At 49.1% G+C, this 22999-nt stretch overlaps 1 protein-coding gene across 1 annotated transcript in view; it reads right to left on the reverse strand.

Annotated features, from left to right (window-relative positions):
* GABBR2 (gamma-aminobutyric acid type B receptor subunit 2) overlaps nt 1–22999 on the reverse strand; it is a 352821-nt gene that overhangs the window by 175875 nt on the left and 153947 nt on the right. The window lies entirely within an intron of this gene.

Raw genomic sequence — 22999 nt, forward strand, 5'->3', positions numbered from 1 at the left:
TGTATTTAATGCTTCCGAACTGTACACTTAAAATCGGTTAAAAAGGTAAAAATTTTATGTTACATATATTTCACCACAATAAAAAAAGCACTTCTTGTTTCAACAACTGGTAGATCCTTCTAATGTAGAAATCAAAGTGTTTTGAATAATTTGACCCTGAATGTCACAGGATGGCAACTAGGAAGCCAGCACCACGGAAGGAGAACAAAGGCCTTTCAGTGGGAACTGCAGTATTTTATCTCTTTAAAAGAAATATGATGCAAATAGAGCAAAGTGTGAACATTTATTAATTCTGGGTAGCAAGTCCATGGCTGTTTGTTATTCTGAGCATCTGAATGCTTGAAATACTTTGTTATAAATGTTTTATAAAAACGATGAACTGCCACAGTCAGGGCGAACCCTGTCCATCCTTAGCTTTTACTTCTATTTTGATGGAAGACTGGGAACTAGTTGATTGAAAAAAAGAGTAGACTCTGCCATTACAGTTTATTTCTGCTGCCTCCAATGCTTTTTGGATGAGGTGGTGTCCCGTGATTAGTTTTGTGTGACATGAGGGTGTTGTGGAACAACAGCAATTATTAAACATAGAAAACGTGCAGACTCGCCCCTGCTGGAAGGCAGTGCAGCTTGAAGCACACACGGCTGGGCACGCAGTCGAGCCCCGGCTCTCCACCTGCACGCCACCCAAACTGAGGGAAACCCCTCGAGCTTCCCTGAGTCTCAGTCTTTTCTCCACTAAAATGGGGGCAACAGGGCATGTAACTTACAGGGTTGTTTCAGGGCCCAGTGAGAAAACTGAGGATGTGGAATGGATGTAAACTCGCAAGTTCTTTACTCTGCTTAAAAGCTGGAATGATCATTTGCAGGCATGGGGCAAGGCATTGAGGTGGTCAGTGGCTTGGAGTACCTCTTTGTGGAAGTGTGTGCATGGAAGCTGTGTGTAATTACGGCAGACAAAATATTTTATACGCGGTCAGAACTCAAACCAAACAAAACCAAAACACCCCAGAGGTCATCTCATTCGGCCCCTAATCTCACAAACGAGGACAGTGACATGTTACCCCCAGTCCAGTGCTCTCCGCACGCCCCCAGGCTGGCCCTTCTGGGTCCAGCCAGATGTGGATGGTCCCCGAGGCCTCATGAGCCAGGACAGGTCAGAACAGATGGTCGGTGCGATCAGCCACTCACTGCCCATAATTTCAGCACCAAGAAGTCTGCGCTCGGCTCGAGTATTTATTCTAATTGACTTTTTTAGAGAGAGCAAATGGAGGAAACCAGTTATAAATGGTATTTTAAAATAACCAAAGCATGTAAAAGAAACAATGTAACTGATTTTCTTCACAAGGAAAAAGATCCACACCCTCACATGCGGAATGAAGGATCACTCGGTGTACTGGTCAAAGACTTACTAAGTAAATTTGGAAAAACGCTTCTTTCTCCTTCTGGAATGGCAGGTATCTCTGGTTTAATGGAGCCAATATCTTTTAGCAGCTTGCTATAAACTGCCTTTCTGCAAAGTGAATCCTATTTTTTTATTCTTCTCCATGATAAAAGCAGAAATACATTCTTCTGGGAAAGGAGAAACCCTTAATTCCCAAGACAATAAAACACACACACACACACACACACACACTCAAGTGTAGCTGGGTCCCATAGGAGGCCTAATCTGCATATTGGGCCCAGGGACGCAGCCACCAGGAGTCTGATTTGTTGAAAGGCTCTGGGCATCCTGGGAGGGATGGGAGAGATGGGCACTGATGGGCAGGGAGGGGACAGAGAAGCAGGCTGCCCCATCACCTGGAAGGGAGGGCCAGGACTGATGGGGGACTGAGGAAGGCCATGAGCGGCACCTCAGTGCTGCTAGAAGGGGGATCAGGACAGGTTGGGTCCTTGAAGGCCAGGGCCTTGGGGTTAGCTCACAGGGCTGCGACCACCTAAGGGAACTCTCCTGGTTTCCAGAGCAGTGAATCTGGGCCCCGGCCATCGGAACAAATCTGCAAGGAGCTGAAGTCACTTGGCACCACAGAGAAGAACAGGTCGGTGTGAGCCCCAGGAATAAATAATCTGGGACAGGCTTGGAGGCAATAGCTATTAATTTTTTTCCCCCAAGAACTGGCATGGACTGTGGATACAAAGTCGTAGCTGGAAGTGTGTCCCTAAAGCAGTGGTTCTCAAGGTGGGTCCCTGGACCAGTAACACCAGCATCACCTGGGAACTTGTTAAAAATGCACATTCTTGGGCCCCACCCCAGACCTACTGGATCAGACACTTTGGGGTGGGGCCCAGTGGTCTGTGTTAATCAGCCCTCCAGGGATTCTCATGCATGCTCAAGTTCGAGAACCACTGTTCTAAAGGAGACAGGATAAGTTTTAAGCAAACCACTGACAATGATGTGAAAAAATGCTTTTAATGGCTTAGATATTTTCGCCTTGATTAGGAGGTCAGAATGTGTTAATTGAGTAAGGCAACTGCCAAAAGGTTACATAGGACTGGGAACCACACTTAAAAAGGTGTCACACCTAGAATAAAGGAGGGGACAGTCACCTTCTGGTCTGCCCATCTCAGACCACACCTGGAATGCTGGGCTCAGTTCTGGTTCCGTTTATCAGGGATAGTGACAAAGTCGCTCAGGCTCAGAGGAGAGAGGTGTGCCTAGGACAGCGATCAAGGATGCTTTAGGGAGGCCATGGACACAGGGGTTGGGGAGTGTAAAGGTCACAAGGGGTGACACCAACAACCCCTCAGGGCTCCCGTTCAGCCTTGGAAATCAAAGATCCAAATCCAAGAATTTTAACATTTGAACTCAGACTTCAACCTCTAAGGAAGTCCAACATCTTGAAAGAAGTCAAGAGCCAGGCAGAATCAGTGGCTTTGGGGGAAAGCCCGGAGCGGTGGGGACAGTCCTGCCCAGGCTGAGCAGGGAGGAAACGCCGTCAGGTCAGACCAGCCGTCTGCCCAGTGGGCCCAGTGGGTCTGCACACAACCTCCCTCCCAGCTGGTTCATGGGGCCGTGGGGGAAGTGGTGACAGGGACTTGTCACTCCAATGAAGCCATCACATTGGCCCCGCTCCTCCAACTGACTGAGCGACAGCTCCCATCCACACACCAGGCATCGGGGACACATGGCCCGTCTTTGTCCATCCTGTGAGATGTAGGGGGAGAGGCAGACAGGTTGGAGGAGGAAAAGGTGGGAAGCAAATGCAATCGGAAAAGGATTGCAGGTGAACAGATTATGTGGGAGAATTTTCTGGCTTAGCATACCGGAGTCTATGTGGCCCATTTTAAGCATAACGTGTGTTCACCCTGTTCCATAGGGAACCCCTGACCAGGTCACAGTGCCCCTCCACCTGCAAGACCCCTCCCTGCTCTGAAGCCTGCCCCTCTCCACTAAACACACAGCAGCTGCCCAGATGATGCTGGGCGCCACCCTCTCTGGAAATCTCCCAGTCCTGGCTTCATGCAACAACTGCCTTATTCGCCTCCACCTTGAGTAACTGCTATGTGGGTCAGTCTGTTCTCTCCACTCACGTTGTCCCTGCTTCACGGTCCCAGGACCATCTCTGCAAGGCCTGCCAGGCTCCCGGCCCCCTGCAACATTCTGCTGCCCACATGTAGGGTCAATGAACTCCTAGCCCCTAGAGATCCCCCACTTCAGCCCTGGACACCCCCCATCCTCCAGCAAAGCAGTGTAAGGAGGCTGAGGTCAGGAGCCCAGAGGGGTCAGCCCCCTGTCAGCCTGGCGAGGGTCCTTCTTAGACCTCAGGCCCTCAGTCTGGGCTCCTACTTCATTCCTGGGGCTGGAATTCCAGCTCAGCCCAGTCACTGCCTGGCCTCCAGGCTTGCGTCCCCTCCTGGACAGCTACCTAGTGCCCTGCTTATTCCAAACTGGGGCCGTTTGTTCTTGCTGGTCTCTCTCATTCCTTCTCTCATTCCTTCATTCATTCATGATATTGATATCTCTCCTATTCCAGGCACCACGTGAGGTAGAACTAGGGCTCTGATGGCGAGCGAAACCATTCACTGTCCTGGATCTCTATCTGGGGTGGGGGTTGAGAAACATTAATCAGATGACCACCCTGGCACCTACCAAGACAAAGGCGCTCAAGTTCAGGGGCATGCGTCTGGGAGAGGCTATCACGGAGAAGTCAGACCCAGGCCAGGAGGTAGGGCAGGAGAGGAACTCCAGGCTGAGGAGCAGCACGTGCTCAAGTCCTATGGTGGGAGGCAGCTAGTGGGGAAACTAGCAGAAGAGCCGGCTGGGCTACAGCAGAGCGTGGGACGGGGCAGCGGGAAGGTTGTTGGAATGAAATGAGAAAGAAGAGATGGGCAGGGGCAGACTGGGAGAGCCTCATAATTCATGTGAAAGATTCTGGTCTTGAGCCGAAGAACAGTGGGAAACAATTACAAGGTTTCTGGGTGGGTGGTGGCATGACTAGAACTGTGGAACCAATGGGGGCAGGGGCATGAGGGAGTCGGAAAGGCCAGTGAGGCAGCTACAGACTCATCTAGGGGGCAGATTCCGGAAGCTGGACAGGGAGATGGTGGCGGACATGGCAGGAAGCGACACACTTGGGGATACATTTGGGGCAACTAATAATCTGTATTAATCATCTATTGCTGTGTAACAAATTATCCCAAAACCTAGTTGCTTAAAACAAGGGACATTTATTATCTCACAGTTTCCACAGGTCAGGAGCGTGGGAGCGACTTAGCCAGGTGGTTCTGGCCTGGGGTCTTTCACGAAGTCGTAGCCAAGATGCCCGCTGGGGCTGCAGCCACCTGAAGCCATCTGGGCTGCATATTAGAATCACCCGGGGAGTTAAAAAAGCACTGATGCCCCGGCTGCATCCTAAACCAACGGGAATCTCTGGGAGGGGACCCAGACATCAGCATTCTTAGAGCTCCCCAGGTGATTCTGACGTGCAGCAACAGGTGGGAACTACAAATTTTAGGGGTTACAGGAACAGAGCCGTCAGGCTCACAGCTGGGTTGCCAGCCTGCCTGAAAGCTTCCCAAATCACTGATCTCTACTTTCTCCAGGTCCAGGGCACCGGCCTCCCTCACAGCTGGGACTCCTCCCCTGCCCTCTCCTGCTCCATCCAATAGTCGTGTCTCATCTTTAATCCCCAGATCCTTCTACTCCTTGGCCCCAGCACCACGAGCCGATCCTCACCATGTCAGAGGGAGAATGGAGACAAGGAAAGGAGGGAGAGGGCATGAGATACAGACAGGAAGACAGGAGAAGAGAGAAGCAGAGCGTTATTACAGCGACACATTATCATGTTCCGACCACACGTCCCAGGCAGGGAAGGCTCTGACGGAGCAGGGGAAACACACAGTGGAGGCCGTGGGGAGTATCAGAGCCCCCCGGACACTTGGCTCCTGTGGCCAGTACTTCCCCGACGCCTTGCCTAACGAGACCACTGCACCAGCTGAGGAATCATCCAGAAAGGCAGAGATCCAGGTAAAGATGGGGAGAACCAGGTCTGCCACACATGCATTTTACAACTCTTTGAAAATTCTAATTAGGTTACGAAATGAACCTGAGAGCAAAGCGAATTCCCAGCTCTCCTATGGAAGCGAGGTAACCTACTTTGTCATTCAAATGCACTCGCTATATATAGCCCCGCTTCTGCTGAAATGTCACTCTCTCACCTGACTAAAGCGTGTAATTATAGATTTACTTCTTTTCATTCATGAAATGTGTCTTCACTTGATTAAACAGTTCATTCAAGTAAAACCCATTAAAATACGGAGCATGTTAAAATGTGGCTCATTAGAGGCAGAGGGTACCACTGAAGTGAAGATGCTAATTAGGATAAACAGGCATTTGAAACACTCAAATTTTGAATAATTCCGGTCACTCTTACCGGGGCCGGGAGCTCCCCAGGAACCACCATTAATTTAAGCTAATTAAAAAATTAGCCTGGAGAAGAGGAGATCAAGGCAGGAAGTGCTGGCCGACTTGAAACACAGAAGGGCTGTCATGTGGAAGAGAGGGTGCCTGGTTCTGGGCACCCCTGTGGTGGAGAGGGGACAAACAGGTAAACGGTTCAGGAAAGCATATTTTGGTCCAAAGCAAAAAAGAACTTTCTCATGATGAAGAATGCTGCTTTGGTAGGTAGTGAGCTTCCTGTCATCAGAGGTATGCAAGTAAAACCTGGTCAGGATGCCAGGGAGGGAATTCTTCTTTCGCCACCAATGCTTGTGGTTCTAGGAGAACAAGTGTTTCAAAACTCCACCTGCCCCTACTCTTTGCAGTTTTGAAATTTATACTTGCTGAAGTGGCCCTCTGCAGCTCTGAAGTTTTTCAAAGATTTGGGGCAAGTACTTCAATTCCCGTAGAAACTTATCCAGGTGATTGTGTTTCCACCTTTCCAAACCTGATGAGCATTCCTCGAAGAGAGTGTTCCTTTTGAAAAATGGAGCCACTAGTTTTCAGACGACAGTAGTTTCGGCTTATCCAAGGTTTCCCTTTCCGTGGTTTCAGTTACCCGTGGTCAACTGTGGTCCAAAAATATGAAGTAGAAAATTCCAGAAATAAACAATTCATAAGTTTTAAATTGCATGCCGTTCCGAGTAGCGTGATGAAATCTTGCATCGTCCCACTCTGTCCTGCCCGGGACGTGAATCGTCCCTTTGTCCAGCAAATCCACGCTGTATACATTACCCACCCGTTAGTCACTTGATAGCCGCCTCAGTTATCAGATCGACTGTCGCGGTATCGCGGTGCTTGTGTTCAGGTCACCCTTATTTTACTTGATAACGGCCCCAAAGTGCAAGAGTAGTGATGCTGGCAATTCGGATATGCCAGAGAGAAGCCGTGAAGTGCTTCCTTTAAGTGAAAAGAACACAGTATATACAGGGCTTGGTACTATCTGAGGTTTCAGGCATCCACTGGCGGTCTTGGAACGTGTCCCCTCGGATAAGGGGGGACTACGGTACTACAAATAAGTTAGCTCTTAATAAACTATAACTGGAGTTGAATATAAGTGAAACATTTTTACAAGAGCAAGTACCTAAGTGAACACGCGGGAGATCTAGTGCATGTATGTGATTCTTGCACATGGGCAAGACCTGTGGGTATACATGTAGCTGTGTCCACGTGAAGACCGCACACGTGTGTGTGACTTGTTCACACTGTAGAGCCAGCGGGGGGAGCGGTGACCCCTGAAAAGGTCGAAGTCCTAACCTTCAGAATGTGTGACTGTGACCTTATTGGAGAAAAGGTCTTTGCAGATGTAATTAATTTAAGGATCTCAAGATGAGATCATCCTGGATTACCTAGGGGGCTCTAAATCCAATGACAGGAGTCCTTATAAGAGAAAGGCAGAGGGAGACTGGGGACACAGAGACACGAGGGAGGAGGCCATGTGAAGATGGAGGGTGATGTGGCTACGAGCCAAGGAGCACCGGGAGCCGCCAGGAGCTGAAAGAGCGAAGGAAGGACTCTCCCCTAGAGCCTCCAGAGGGAGCATGGCCCTGTTGACACCTTGATTTCAGACCTCTGGCCTCCAGAACTGTGAGAGAGTGAATTCCTATTGCTATAAGCCACCTAGTTTGTGGTGATTTTTACGGCGGCCCCAGGAAACTAATACACTTGGGGCCTCCCCAGACGGGCTGCTCGCTGCTCCAAACCGTGATCCCACTGGGAAGCCCGGGCTCCCTGTCCTGGCCACACCCTCACATCACAGGCTAAGGCTTCCTGAAGGGAACCCGGTTTCCTCTACTCACTTGTCTGTGGTTCTTCTCACTTCCCCAGAGTTACCAAGAGCAGGAAAACAGGTGGGGGACCGTGAGCAGCAGTGTCATGAGAGCTGGGGGGCCCGGGGCGGGGGGGACTGCCAGCCTCATGGGCCTCAGTGGAGGGCTCAGGAGTCCAGGTTGCTGACTTTGAGCTGACTGGGGTACTGGGGCTGTCACATCCCCTCCCCAACTAACACGGCAGCCCCTCAAGGGAAGGGCTTTGTTTTATTGCCAGGATCAGGCATCATGCCTGGCATACAGTAGGTGCTCAAAACGATGGCATGAGTGAGAGAAGGAACGAATGCACACTGAGGATGCACCCCGTCCGTCCCAGCTTAGACGTAGAGGGGAATATTCTGAGCCTGGGAGAGTTCATTCTGAGTCTCAAGACAGCGTTGCAGGGATGAGGCAAACGCCCAGGGGCTGACTTGCATACTGTGGGCTGAAGACAGCTTGCTGGCACAGGGACTGGCCCTGGGGACAGCGCTCTGGTGCTCTGTAGGCACCCCTGGGGGACCCACAAGGCCTGAGGGCAGGTGGAGTTCCAGGGGACAGCTCCCTGCCCCCTCCCTGTGGCACACGGTTGTGGGGACCTGTGACCTGAGTCCTGCCCAGCGCTCACATGGAGCCCTTATGACAGCTCCCACCTGCTGGTGGACGTCTGGCCAGCCCACACGGCAGCTGGAAACAGAGACCCCAACTGGCAGAGCTGGCCTGAGCGACAGCCCGTACGCCCAGGACCCAGGCAAGACATCTCCCTCCTCCCTTGCAGCCCTCACCGCCATCACCCCATGACAGTCCTTCAAAGGGAGAGCGGGAGCCTGCAGGCCACAGTCTCCTCCCCACACCCACCACCTGCTCCTCAGGGGTCCATCTCCCAGAACCACAGTGTAGGGCAGGAACACGCCCTGGATCCACGGCATGGGGGTGGGGCAGGTGGCTCAAGAGGACTAGGGCTCACTGGCTCTCATATCCCTCTTCCCATCAGCCAGCCTTTCCCAGTTTTAGAAATTCCAAAGAATCTTAAGTGTAATAGACAGAATACTATCCCCCTCCCCCGACCAAAGATTTCCACATCCTCATCCCGGGACAAAGGGGACTTTGCAGGTGGGATTAAGTGAAAGATCCTGAGATGGGGAGACCATCCTGGATTATCTAGAAGGGCCCAATGTAACCACTGGGGTCTTGACAGGGAAGAGAGGCAGGAGAGTCAGAGTCTGAGAAGGAGATGTGACAAAAGGAGCAGGGATCCGAGGGACGTTTTTTGATTTGCTTGAAGGTGCTATACTGCTGGCTTTGAAGATGGAGGGTGGGCCACAGGCGAAGGGGTGCAGGTGGTCTCTAGAAGCTGGGGAAGGCCAGGGGACAGATTCCCCCGCAGAGACTCCAGGAGGAGCCGGTCCTGCCAACCGGCTTGATTTTGGTCCAGTGAGACTAATTTTAAACTTCTGAGCTCTAGTACCATAAGATAATAAATCTGTGCTATTTTAAGCCACTAAGTTTGTGATAATTTGTTACAGCAGAGTAGGAACTCATACAATCAGCTTTGACCTTAAGATCCCATACATTCTCAAACATCCCCTCCTACAGGAAGGCTTCCCTCCTTCCCAAGCTAGCGGCGACGCCTCCTCCAAACTCCACAGTCCTCTGCTCAAGGCCACTCTCTCTGGCTAACCAGAGACTGTCCTGAGAGGCCACACACCCTCCCTCTGGGACCCCCGGGGCCCAGGACGGCGCTGCCTGAGGAAGTGAGACCAGACCCAAGTCCCCTTCCTGGATGATGCACAAAACCCCTCTTTGTGTCCCCCAGCCAGCAGTCTTCCCTTTGCCTCCTATTTCCCAAGGAGCTGCCGCTCTGCTGGCGGTCACTGAAGCCAGGCTGCACCGAGCTGTGGGGGAATGAAATGAGCCATCAGAACCTCCTTTGTCACCTTCCTGTGACAAAGTGCCAATTGCTTTAATTGCAGCAGACTCGTGGGACCAAACCAATATTTACAGAAATATTTGGATATTAATAAAACATAGATATTATGCAGTTAAGATGATGAATACAAACCTCTATAGGAAATCAATGAGATGCAAAGTGCACCTCTGACACTAAAATGGAGGAGGGATATTAGAGGAATCACACCTGAGAGCACCAAGGAAGGCAGAATGCAAATCCTCCTCCAGTTTTCTGAGCCCCTCCCTGCTCTTTGTCAGCCCAGGAACGGCTGCGGGGACAGGGGGCAGCCACATGGACAGGAAGTCAGGCCTGTGAGACGCCCTGCCTGCACACCCTGAGGAGCTGTCACTGAGACTCGGGGCTCAACGTGGCACCTGGGCATCCGGGGAAGGGCCAGGACCGGAGAGGGAAGCCACCAGGAAGTAGATTCGGCTTCCCCAGAGGCAGAACTTTCCAACAAAAGAGCAACCCAAGGACCCATGTGCCTTTCCCAGGTGGGAGTGAGTTCCCCGCCTCTGCAGGTGTGCAAGCACGGGGCGGGGGGGCTGCTATAGAAGGGGTTCAGGCAACAGATGGAGGGGCAGCAGAGACTGCTGGAACCTGAGGGAGGCCTCGGATTCTCGAGCCTGCACCCCAGGTAGGACGGCCCAGATGTTGAGGGCAGCCCGGGGGGTACATTTCTCACACCTGCAGAAACAGGGCAGCTTCAGGCAGCTCCCCACGCTGGATAAGCAGTTGGAGCCAAGTGTCCACCCGCTCGCTTCACGGTGGAGCTAGACTCCTCAGAGACCCTGGGCACCACTGCCCTTTCTACATGCAGCTTTCTTCCCAGTTCTCTATTGCAAGGTGGGTTCTTCATCCTCCACTCTGGTGTTGTGCCTGGATGTCCTAGGGCCCTCGCCTTTGAAGCCCTCCCTTCTTTGCCTACGTGGACTCCATTCTTCCCCCAGGACTGCAGATTTGGGGTGTAGGATGGGGGAGGAAGTGAAGGCACAGGTGTGAACTGCTCCCCAGAGCCCGCCTCTCTTCCTTCCCCTCCCTCCACTCTTCCTGACCTGTCCTCCCGCCCCTCACTCCAAGCCCCCCGGGAGCAAGCCGGCTGTAGGGGGCAGGTCAGGATCATTCGGGAGTGAATTTCATCCTCTCAACCATCTTACGAAGCACACACCATTACTGTCCCCATTCTCCAGATGAGGGGCCTGAAAGGTTAAGTGACTAGCCCAAGGCCTTACAATTAGTAACCCAGAGGACCCAGATGCAAACTCGCATTTCTGTCTCCCGAATCCAGGAAGGGAGGCTGGAGGGAGAAGAGAGGAGGCGGTGGTGGCAGCGCTGATCCCCCAGGTGGGTTCCCACAGCGACAGGACCCAAGAAGGGCTCATTTACAGAGTGTCCCCCCAAGACTGGGGGGCCTGGAGGGTTGGGACTGTATTGGGGCCTCTCTGGGTGCCCACACAGAACACAAAGCAAACAGTCAGGACATTCAGGAGGGAGAAGAGGGCAGGGCTGGGCACATCCAGGGGGCAGGGCATCAAGATGGGAAGGTGACGACAAAGAGGAGGTAGGCACATGCCTAAGACGCACTTCAGCTCCTGTCCTGGGGTCACTGCAAAGGGAGCCCTCTGTCCAGCGGACAGAGGGGCGCTGCCACCCCCCACCATCAGGCCCACTCCCCACATGTCTGAGACAGGGGCCGAGCTCAGAACATCAGGCTGGGGCTGCTACACACCAACCCACCAGCCCTCATTGGACAGCAGGGGAAACAGGTCCTGAGAAGAGTCAACACTTGCCCCAAATCACACAGCTGTCTAAGGGCACAGCTGGATCAAACCCAGTTTCCAGTCTCCCAGACCAATGCTGCCCAACGCCGTGTCTTCAACAGCAGCAACAGAACATAAGCACCCACTGGAGCCCTTCCAGGACCCTTTCCCAAATGCCCACAAGACGGGAGCTGCTCGAGGGCAGCACCCGGCCCAGCTCCTCAGGGTTCCAGCGCCCACACAGGGGCCTGCACAGAGCAGCTGCTCAGCTGCTCACACAGAACTGAAATCTCCCTGACACCAACCCCCCTTGGGTTCAGAGTTAAGAGCAGTGGCTCCCAGGCCTGCTTGTGCGTCACATCTCCCTGGGAGCTCTGTAGAAATACAGATTCCTGGACCCACCCAAGAGATTCTGACTCTAGCAGGAGAGGAGGGGGAGGGAGGCTGGGAATCTGTGTTTGCATAAAGCACCCAGGGGTCGGGATTACACAGCCAGATTTGGGGACCACGGGCTAAGTGATGCCCTTTAAGCTGCCCCTGTCTGACTGGCCCTTCAGCCTAAACTCCTTCATTCCCAAGGGCCCTGTAACGGATACTACGGTGTGCTGCCAGAAACTTCCATTCTCCAAGCTGCTGGAAGGTTGGCTACTGACAGCTCATAGCTGTGTGTCTTCCTGGGATTTGCCCTTGACTAAAGGGGGCAGCCTCATCCAAGGTCACACCCCACCCCCCAGGGCAGCCCACACCCAAAGACTGGCCCAGCCTTCTTGCCTCGATTTGGGACATCTCTGAAGGGCCACGTCAGCTCCAGAGCTTCCCGTGGGTTTGGCTGAGGCCTCTATCACATCTTCATTTTGTGTCAACTCTTCCCTTCACCCCGTTCCCTCCTGTGCACATTCCCTGCAACGAACCTCCTACAAGTCTGGAGTCTCCTTCCTGGGGACCCTGACTTCAGCCAGGCTCACCGACGTGTGCGCTGGCACAGCCCAAACCAGTGCTCTGCCCCTCAGTCCTTGGATGGCAGCGCCTCCCGTGCTGAGAGCCATGGTCGGCGGGAGAAACATAGCTGCTCGCTTTGGGTCCTGCTGTGGTAGGTCCCCCACTCACTCAGACCAGCTACACCCTCTTGACTCAGAGACTTTAAACTTATCAAGGTAATTTCTAAACTTCATTGAAAGTCTGATAAAAAGAAGAAAGTGATAAAACTACCCATATTCCCAATACACTAACCCAACTAGCATAATTTCTGGTGTTGGATGCCCTCCCCAACATCCTCTGGCCTGCCCTCTGCTACTCAGTTTCTGGAATTTCACTTTTACAGATGGCATCGTTTGGGCTCCGCTGTCCCCTGACTTCCAGGTAGGCTCAGCCAATGGGAGGCCCCAGCAGGAGACAGAGGGCCGATGGGGGGCCCCAGTAGGAGACAGAGGGCCGAAGGGGGGCCCCAGCAGGAGTCGGGGGGCCGATGGGGGCCCCAGCAGGAGACAGAGCGCCGATGGGGGGCCCCAGCAGGAGTCGGGGCCCAATGGGAGGCCGCAGCAGGAGTCAGGGGGTGGGAGGAGAAAGAGCTCAGGATATTTCTCCCCACCTGCTCCCTGGCTGGGACACAGCCCCTGTCAAGCGGCCTCTCCTCCCGGCTCCAGTAACACTGCTCCCCTCCTCGTCCTCCAGGGCACAGGGATGGTCCTGACTCCCACCCTTGTTAGTCTCCAGTGTTCCATTAGCCCTGGTTGGTTCCCCTGGTCCTACCCAAAGTGCTTCCTCTAAAGTAAACTTTCTTCACATCTACTCTGAGAATGCCATCTGTTTCCTGCCAGGACCTTAACTGACACAATAGGTCTACGTCTTTCAGGTAGAAGTCATCAAAGTATGAACAATTTTATATCCTGATTTTTTCACCTCACATTTATCATATTCCTTTATAATTCCTTTTCACCACCAACCACACAACACTAATCACTGTAAGTTCCTGACCTCTGCTCTCCTCTATCCAAGTCCTGCTCACTGTTTAAGCCCCATCGAAAACAGCACCTCCTCCATGTGGTCCTTCTGGATTTTCCAATGAGCTGCACTCACCCCTTTGAACCTGCATTCTCTGCATCCCTCCCCTCCTCACCCCGACCCCCCTGCCCCGCCCGGGCTTTCTTGACCCTGTTCTGAAGGAACTGGGAAGTTCCTAGGTCATCTACACCCACAACAGCACACAGCACGAGGTCTCCTTGGCCCTAGTGCAGGCGGCTGGGGGAAGATGTCAGGGCCTCATAGACCCATGGACAGGAGCTAAGCTGTCAACAGCTCCTCCAAGGTCAGGAAAGACAGCCTGCCCTTGCCCTAGCCCGGAGCCTGTGGAGCCAGCCCCAGCCTGGAGAGGTGCTGAGTCTGTGTCCCGGGAGGGAGCTGGCGGGTCAGGTGAGCCGACCACGTCCTGGAGTGGACACGGCATCAAAGTGCTGAGCAGGCCGACAGCCCAGGAGCAGGGCTTGAAGCTGTGCTAAGCTAAGCAGTTTTTATACTGTATCTTCACAAGAGCAGTACCCAGGGACTCCAGGGGACAGGGATTCACCGTGCAGAGTGCAAGGGGAATTTGCCAAAGGGGACCAGAATCCAGAGGCACTGTGGTTCCAGGTATTGTCATGGGCTGAGAGCTCCCAGAGGGCCCGAGGCCCGTCTGAGTCCCTGTCGGATTCCAGCATGATGACCTGGCTCAGTCAACACTGGCTGAATGAATGACTGAGACCAACAGGACGCCCCATTCATCTGCCTGAGGTGAGCATCACTTACACCTGCTGCCTGGCGTTCTGAGGAGGCCTGAGAAGGCATCCGTGCTTCACCTGTTACAGAGGGTATCAGAAAATGTAGGGTTCTTCGGCCAAAATGTCAGAATGGTCCAGAAAGGAAGCCACAGAGAAAAAGCGGAGAAAGCTGCACCTCCATGATAGCGAGAAAGGTAACAATGACCACTCACATTTACTGAGCACTCCTTCTGTGCAGAGCCCCTCACAGCCTCATCTCACTCTTCCGGACCACTGGTATAAACTCAAAAGGTATAACTATGATCAGTTTCTGGGTCAGTACAATGAGACTCAGAGATGTTGAGTCAGTTGCCCAAGGTCACAAAGCTGGGAAGTAGTGAGCCCAGGATTTAACTGCAGGTCTCTTTCCACAGCCCATGCTATAAACCAGGGGTCAGTAAACTTTTTCTTTAAAGGGCTAGATAACAAATATTTTAGGCTTTGCAGGCCATACGGTCTCTGTCACAACTACTGAGCTCAGCCTTTACATTGCAAAAGCAGCTGTCAACAATGTGCAATTGAATGGCTGTGGCTGTGTTCCAATAAAACTTTACTTACAAAAACAAGAGGCTGGATTTGGCCCATCAGCCCACAGTTGCAGGCCTCTGCTCTAAACCCACAACAAAGAGCCCGTGGTTTTCTTTTCCCCTCTAGGGAAGAGTGGGTGGGAGGAGAGAGCACAAGCTGGAGTCAGGTGGCTCCACTAGAACGCTGGCTACGCCCCACTGGCTGGGCCCCCTGGGGGGGCAGGGAAGCTCTCTGAGCATTGTTCTCACCTGTGAACGGGGTGTAACCACAACTCGTCTTAAGGTTGTTAGGTTAAAATGAGCTAAGACATGCTTAGTGTCTACCATGGCTGAGGTCCACTGAATGGCAGGGTTTATTATCAGAGGCCACACAGTCAAGAGGAGGTGGAGAAAACACTGACGTGAGGTTGGGAGACGGGAGGGAAGTGCCGGTGGTGCCGCTGGAACTGAGCTCGGATAGGTGTGTCCTCTCGTGACGGCTGGCTGGCTAGTTACGGGCTCTCTGCAGGGGAATGTTAATCCAAAGCCCATGAAACTCCAAGGGAATTCACAGGCTCCAGAGTGGGCGGAATCTTTTCACCATCCCCGGAAGGAGCAGATGTGGTGCTTGGTGACTCCCCGCGGAGGGTCAGGAGGCAGCTGCTCCTAGACTTGATATGGCAAATTGTGTGATGTGCTGTCTTCCCCAGGCGGGCAGCCAAGCAGTGATGGGGGCCTCTGCAGCCCCCTCCCCGCCACCTGCTGCCCACGCCAGCTGACTCACGCTGGAGGGCCTGGAGGTGCCAGAAGGAATGGGATGGCTCTCCAGAGAAACGCAAGGCTTGGGAAGGGCACTGGGGACTGAGGGGCAGGGGGAGCGGTCTTCTCTGTTTCTACTTGAAGGTCATAAATTTGGCAGAGAAAGGAGGATGTGGGGAAACTCCATCAATATTGCTGAAGGCCAGGATATGGCTTACGATGCCAGGCGATGAGTCCCTGGCAAGGGACGGCACTCACTGCCCCAAGACTGGCCACACCAGGCCGGGTGGGAGAATTACCCATCTGATCAAAAGATGCTAGACTGAAATTTGAGAGGGAGAGGAAAAGCGTCCAGGAAAAAGTATAAAACCAGATATGATGAGGGCCAGTATATATGAGGAATTTAAAAGGGGGCCACGGTAAAGGAAATGCTTGGGAATTTTCATATATATATATATGACATATATATATATATACACCAAAGTACAAAGTATTGGTAACAATGTTAACTATGAAACTTTTGGGAAAGATGGTAAAGCTGAGCACAGATGTCCAACTCCCACCTAAGCTACCTCCTTCTGAAAGTGACAGAAAGGACCAAGAGAGTATAAAAATAGGGGGGAATCTGCTTCAGCACTGGAAAATAGGAAAGAGTGCCATCAATCTGCCACCAACTTTGAGGAATTTCTGCTAGGTACAGTGCCAGTGGAACCAGATTGAAGGCTGACTCACAGCTCTCCTTCCTGAGAGAGCAGCGTGGTCCTGGGGGGAGGGCGGATGTGCTCACAGGGCAGACCTCACAGCCTCTGATGGCCAGTGAGTGAGTGCTGGAGAGAAGGCTGGGCCACAGGAGGAGCAGAGCCCACCAGGGGGAGCCCACCTCTCATGGTGCAGCCCAACAGCCTTCAGGAGTGGCTAGGCCATTAGATCCAAGAACAAGCAAAGCCTATCCACACCGCGTTTTCCCATGATAGGCCTGGGCATCTCCCAGACACAGCGGGCAAGAAAACAAAGGAGAGGCCAGGAGGAACAGCACACATCCGGAGCAGGGTGCCAACAAACCAGAGAGGAAACGCCCACAGCACAAAATGGCCCCCAACCCCTCCGGCTGCTTGTCCCTGGCTGGTAATGTGGGCTTCATCATCCAGTCTTCCAGACTAATATCCGAGGTGGAGAACCTAATAGCTTCTAGATAACGCAATGAGTTACCCCAGGATAACTGACCCCTGACATAAGCAAATACCAGGTCAGGGAAGGCCTAAAATGCACATGGAACCTATGAAAACCTCCTGAAACGTAAAGAAAGCAAAAAAGGAATGCAGACAGAGAAAGAACATCTCCTCTAAAAGGATTGGCTATGGGAACCAAAAGTAAGTTGTAGTGTCTGTTTTGTAATTCAAGGAGGTTAAAGAAAACCTGGTCTCTACAATGTAAGAAATGGAATATGCAGTAAAAGAGACTGAAACTGAAAGAAAGCTAGCCATTAAGATAATAACAACAGGAAATGAGATTCTTAAGAAGCATTAGAAGCAGTAAAGAGCAGAATTTAATGGTAGAAAACTGATGGATGTTGTGGAGGACAACCCTGAGCCCTGAGATGTTCTCTCAGAACGTGGAGAACAAGGAGTAAGATAAAAATGACCAGAGAGAAAACAATAATATGGAGAACAAACACGAGACTCACATGTGAATTACTGGTATTTCTAAAAAAGATACCAGAACAGCAGAGCAATAATTAAAGATATAATAGAAGAAAACTTCTACAGTCTGAACACCTGGTTCTTCAAATAAAAACGGTAATCATATTTTAGATAAAATAGACAAACACCCAACATGTGCTATATTTTCTTTTTTTTTTTCTTTTTTTTTTTTGTGAGGAAGATCAGCCCTGAGCTAACATCCATGCTAATCCTCCTCTTTTTGCTGAGGAAGACCGGCTCTGAGCTGACATCTATTGCCAATCCTCCTCCTTTTTCTCCCCAAAGCCCCAGTAGGTAGCTGTATGTCATAGCTGCACATCCTTCTAGTTGCTGTATGTGGGACGCAGCCTCAGCATGGCCGGAGAAGCGGTGCGTCAGTGTGCGCCCGGGATCCAAACCTGGGCCGCCAGTAGCGGAGCACGCGCACTTAACCACTAAGCCACAGGGCCGGCCCTATATTTTCTTTTTTAATTCGAAGGATTAAGAAAGAATCCTACAAGCAGCCAGCACAGAAAAAAGAAAAGACATCTACAAAGGAATCAAATCAGATTGCAGCAGACTTCATTACAGCATTGATTCAGGAGGAATATTATGATCACAGAAGTCTATATTTCATAGGAGAAGCAACAGAGAGAAACTGGGGTCTATGGAGGAGCAGGGCAGAGAGAAAAACCATGCATCCTTCCTGAAAAGTATGACTCAAGGACATATTCATGCCATGGAGAGATAAATCAAAAGACACAACTCATGAGAGATATGTCAATTGAAACTGAAGCCATATAAGTATGGATACAAATCTTAAAAGCATAGTTATTATAACATAGTTTTAAAATAAAATCTGTGTCTCAAATAACAATTGAAAAAGAATATCCACAATGTAGAATAAAGTCAAATAAAGACTCAGATTATAACAGTACAAAATTAGAGATGATGAGGGATGGGCAGTAAATAAATGTGCTCATTTCTGTAGCTAACAATAGATATTGCATTTTTATATTGGTACTTAGAGAAGTAAAAGCCTAATATTTTCAACTGAAAGTGCAATTACAGAATAGTCTTATTATAATGAGGATGTCATATTATTTAGCTAAAAGTACAGAGTTTGGCCAAAGCTGCAATCAAAAACAAATTTATTGGCTTAAGTACATTTGCTACAACTGAAAAAGAGTAAAAAATAAGTATGTAAATCAAGAGGCTAGAAAAAAATGGCAAGACGAACATAAATAAAGAAGGAAGGTACTAATAAAGACAAAAGCAGAAACAAATAAATTAGAAAGTAGGTAAATAAAAGCAGAGCCAATAAAAATCCAAGTGTTGGTTCTTTGGGTTAAAAAACAAGATAACAGGATGTTTCACTGAAGATTTAACTTGTGTCCTTTGCTACATGTTCTTTAGCAAGAGAAACGTCTGGAAACTTGTCTGTCTCTGGGAGGAGGAGTATTCTTTAAAGAGAAGGCAAGTGGACCCCGAGAAGTAACCCAGGTGTCTGCCTTCAGGAGGATGAGCTCTACTCTGCAGCAAAATGGAACAGGACCGCTTGAGGCGGGGTTCAAAAAGAAACCCTCTGACTCTTCGGGATATCTGTGAAGAAAACACCAACAGAGATTCTGGATCGATGGAGGAAAATGACCACATCACTCCCCGCCTTGTGTTCCTGCATCCTGAGAGTGGCTCCATACGGAAGGGAAAAAGCTATTCACAGAAAAGTTGCAACCCGGGAACCCGTGAGGAGCTTGAGTATGTCCAGAAGTGTGTCCAGGGACCTGGATCCGTGGCGGAAACCAGTCCGACCAGTGTCAAGCTCCACCAAGTGGCAGCAGGCAGCAAGGGCCGTTAAACGCAGGCTCTCCCAGCTTGGTGATGGAAAGATCAGCACGGTTATTGCCCATTTGGGAGGAGGGTGAATCTTTGAGAGAGTGACCTGACCCTAGTAAATCTGGCAGGTTGAGTGCCTGACCCAGATTTAATTTAACTTGCAAAAATAAGAAATGTGACCATTTTTTGCACGCTGAATTGAAGATGTTAATACCCGTTATATCAATAAAATGAAGCAAACCAGCTAGTTTAATCAGGGAAAAAAATGGGGGACATATGTATAATGAGAAAGAGCATATAAGAAAAGATGCAGAAATTTTAAAAATTGTACTCAAATATATGCTAATAAATTTGAAAATCTCAAGGATATGAACTATTCTCTGTAAAATGTAAGTTACTGAAATCCACACGAGAAGTATAAAGGTAAAGGGATCAAGAAGCGTGTAAGAAGCCACAAAGATAACATATAAAAAGGGCGGGGTGGGGGACGCAAAATCCTGGATGGTTTCATGGACTCAACTTGTGATTTTCAAGGAGCAGCTAATTTGTATATTCTATAAACTATCCCAGGGCACCTGAAAAGATGGAAAGCTTTCTAATTCACACTGTAAAACTAGAATACCTCTGACAACTAAACCTCATTAAAGATGGTACAATCAGAGTAAAATATAAACTATGATCAAATGTAGTCGCAGAAAAAAACTAGATAATTAAACTTATTAAAAGAATAATGCAGCATAATAAAGAAAAGTTTATTTTAGGAATGCTAATATGGTTTAATATAAATGTGTACTCCAGATCCATTTATCCAACCGCCGAGTCCACCTCTCCATCTGGATATCCACTAGGCACATCTAAACTAAGTGTTGATTTCTAAACCTCTCTAAAGCTTGCTCCTCTGTCTTCTTCCTCAAGTTTATAAATAGTAACTTATTCCTTCCAGTTGCTCAGATCAAAACCTTTGGCGCCACCCTTAATGCCTCATTCTTTTTCACATCACACATACATTCCATCAAGAAATCTACTTTCAAACATTACCCTACTCTACTGTCAAAAAGTATCCAGAATCTGACTGGTTTCCGTTACCTAGTCTGAGTTGCTACCTTCCACTCAGCAGCCAGAGTGATCATTTTTAAATGTAAGAGGTCAAATCCTTCTTCTTCTTAAAAACTCTCCAGTAATCCAGAAATAAATCCATACTGCTCCAATTGATTTTCAGTAAGGGTGCCAGGACCCCTTAATGGAGAAATAATAGTTTTTCATCAAATAACGCCAGGACAACTGGATAGCTTCACAGGAAAGAATGAAGTTGGACCCTTACCTCACACCATGTACAAAAATTATCCCAAAGGCCTAAATGTGAGAGCTAACACTATAAAACTCTTAGAAGGAAACATAGGTCTAAGTCTTCATGACCTTGGATTAGACAATGGTTTCTTAAATACGACACCAAAAGCACACACAACAAAAGAGAAAAAATGAACAGATAAATTGGACTTCACCAAAATTCAAAACTTTTGTGTAAAGGACAGCATTAAGAAAGAGCAGAGACAACCCACAGAATGGGAGAAAATATTTGCAAATCATATCTGACAAGGCTCTAGAATCCAGAATATATAAAGAACTCATAACTCAATAGACAAAAAGACAAACAACCCAATTAAAAATTGAACAAAGGATTTGAATGGGCATTTCTCCAAAGAAGATATGTAAATCAGCTAGACACATAATGCCACATATTTTATGATTCCTTTTTTCTAGTTTTTTTGAGATATAATTGACATATAACATTGTATAAGGTTAAGGTGTACAACATAATGATTTGATATATGTCAATGATCACCACAATAAGTTTAGTTGAGTGGGGAGTTTAGTGGGGAAATGATCACCACAATAAGTTTAGTTGATATCCATCACCTAACACAGTTACAATTTTTTTCTTGTGATGAGAACTTTTAAGATCTACTGTCTTTAGCAACTTTCAAATATACAATACAGTATTGTTAACTACAGTCACCATGCTGTACATTACATCCCCAGGACTCATTTGTCTTACAACTGGAAGTTTGTACCTTTTTTCCACTTTCACCCATTTCCTCCACCCACCACCTCTATGATTCCATTTATATGAAATGTCTATTATAGGCAAATCCATAGATAAAGAAAGTAGATTTGTAGTTGTCAGGGGCTGGGGGGGAGGGGGAAATGAATGCCTGCTAATGGATATGGGATTTCTTTTTGGGGTGATGAAAATGTTCTGGAATTAGGTAGTGTTATTGGCTGCACATTATTGTGTACAAACCAAAAATCATTTAATTGTACACTTTAAAATGGTGGATTTTATGTTATGTGAATTTTTTCTCAACAAAAACAAAATACTTTCCAGTAGCTTTTCATCTGATTCAAAGTATAAGCCAAAGTCCTCACAAATGTCCTGTAAGGGCAGGAAATCTCTGCCCCCCTCCAACAATAGCTCCACTTCCCCCTCACCCGCTTCATTCCAGTCATAATGGTCCCTGGTGTGGCTCCAGCACCACCATGATCACTCCCACACCAGGACCTTTGCACGTGCTGTTCTCTCTGTCTGGAACCCTGTTCTCCCAGACAGCCTGACTTGCCCCTCACTGCCTTGAGCTGTCTGCTCCAATGTCACCTTATCTTTGAAGCTCTTCTTGACCTAGCCCACCCCACATGGCATATCCTACTCCCCTCACCCGAGTTCATTTTTCTCCCTAGCACTTATCATCATCTGACTTTTTTTGTGTGTGTGAGGAAGACTGGCCCTGAGCTAACCTCTGTCAATCCTCCTCTTTTTGCTGAGGAAGATTGTCCCTGAGCTAACATCTGTGCCCATCTCCCTCTATTTTGTATGTGGGATGCCGCCACAGCAGGGCTTGATGAGCAGTGTGTAGGTCTGAGCCCAGGATCCGAACCTGCGAACCCTGGGCCACAGAAGCAGAGCGTGTGCACTTAAACCACTATGCCACCAGGCCGGTCCCATCATCTGACTTTTTACACATTTACTTGCTTATGTTTTTTATCATCTGCCCTCTCCGCTAGAACGTAAGCTCCTTGAGGGAGCTTTGCTTCATTCACTGATGTGTCCACAGTGTCTAGAGCAGTGCTCACACATGCTAGCACTTAATAATTCCGTGTTACATGAATAAAGACATGATAGAATGAACATGAGGAAATTGATGACTCTAACTTGTCACACTGACAGAGCAAAGAAAAAAAAAAACCATAGCTGCTGATATAGATTCTAAAAAGGCACCTGATTTTCCAGCCTACATATCTGGTACAAACACTGAATAAATAAAAATGCAACATCCCTTAACACAATCAGGAATATTTGTTCTTCCAATAAACGTGAGACCTCACGAACAGCATTCTCATTAAAGTCAATAACAAGGCAAGAATATCCACATGATCACTGTTTTTAAGTATAACAGGAATTCTAGTGAACGAGGCAATAATCATAACAGCAGTAACTGCTAACATATACTGGGTGCTTCCTGGGCGCTGTTCTCAGCCCCAAGTGCTTTATATGTATGAACTATTTTAATACTCACAACACCTGAGGTAATATGAGTGTGTCCCCATCATCAGGAACACAGAAACATTAAACAATTTGCCCAAGGTCACCCTCAGTAAGTAGCTGAGCTAGAATTAGAGCCCAGGCAGTCATTCTGTTCTAACCACCAGGCAGTCCCACCTCACTGAAAGATCATGAAGACAAAGATGCTGTAACCTTGGAAACAGAAAGCAAATTTATTCCTGCTCCAGATGGTATTGTTGTCTACCTAGAAAACCCAAGGGAATGAAGAGAGGAAAACCTACCAGGAGTAATAAGAATTCAATGTGGCTAGTCATAAGATGTGTATACACCGATCAACAGCTTTCCTATATTCCAGCAATAACCATCTTTAAAACATCAAGGAAAATAGATTCCATTCCCCAACGCAATAATAAATGT

This window comes from Diceros bicornis, chromosome 28 (genome assembly GCF_020826845.1).
Source record: "Diceros bicornis minor isolate mBicDic1 chromosome 28, mDicBic1.mat.cur, whole genome shotgun sequence".
Lineage (NCBI taxonomy): Eukaryota > Metazoa > Chordata > Mammalia > Perissodactyla > Rhinocerotidae > Diceros > Diceros bicornis.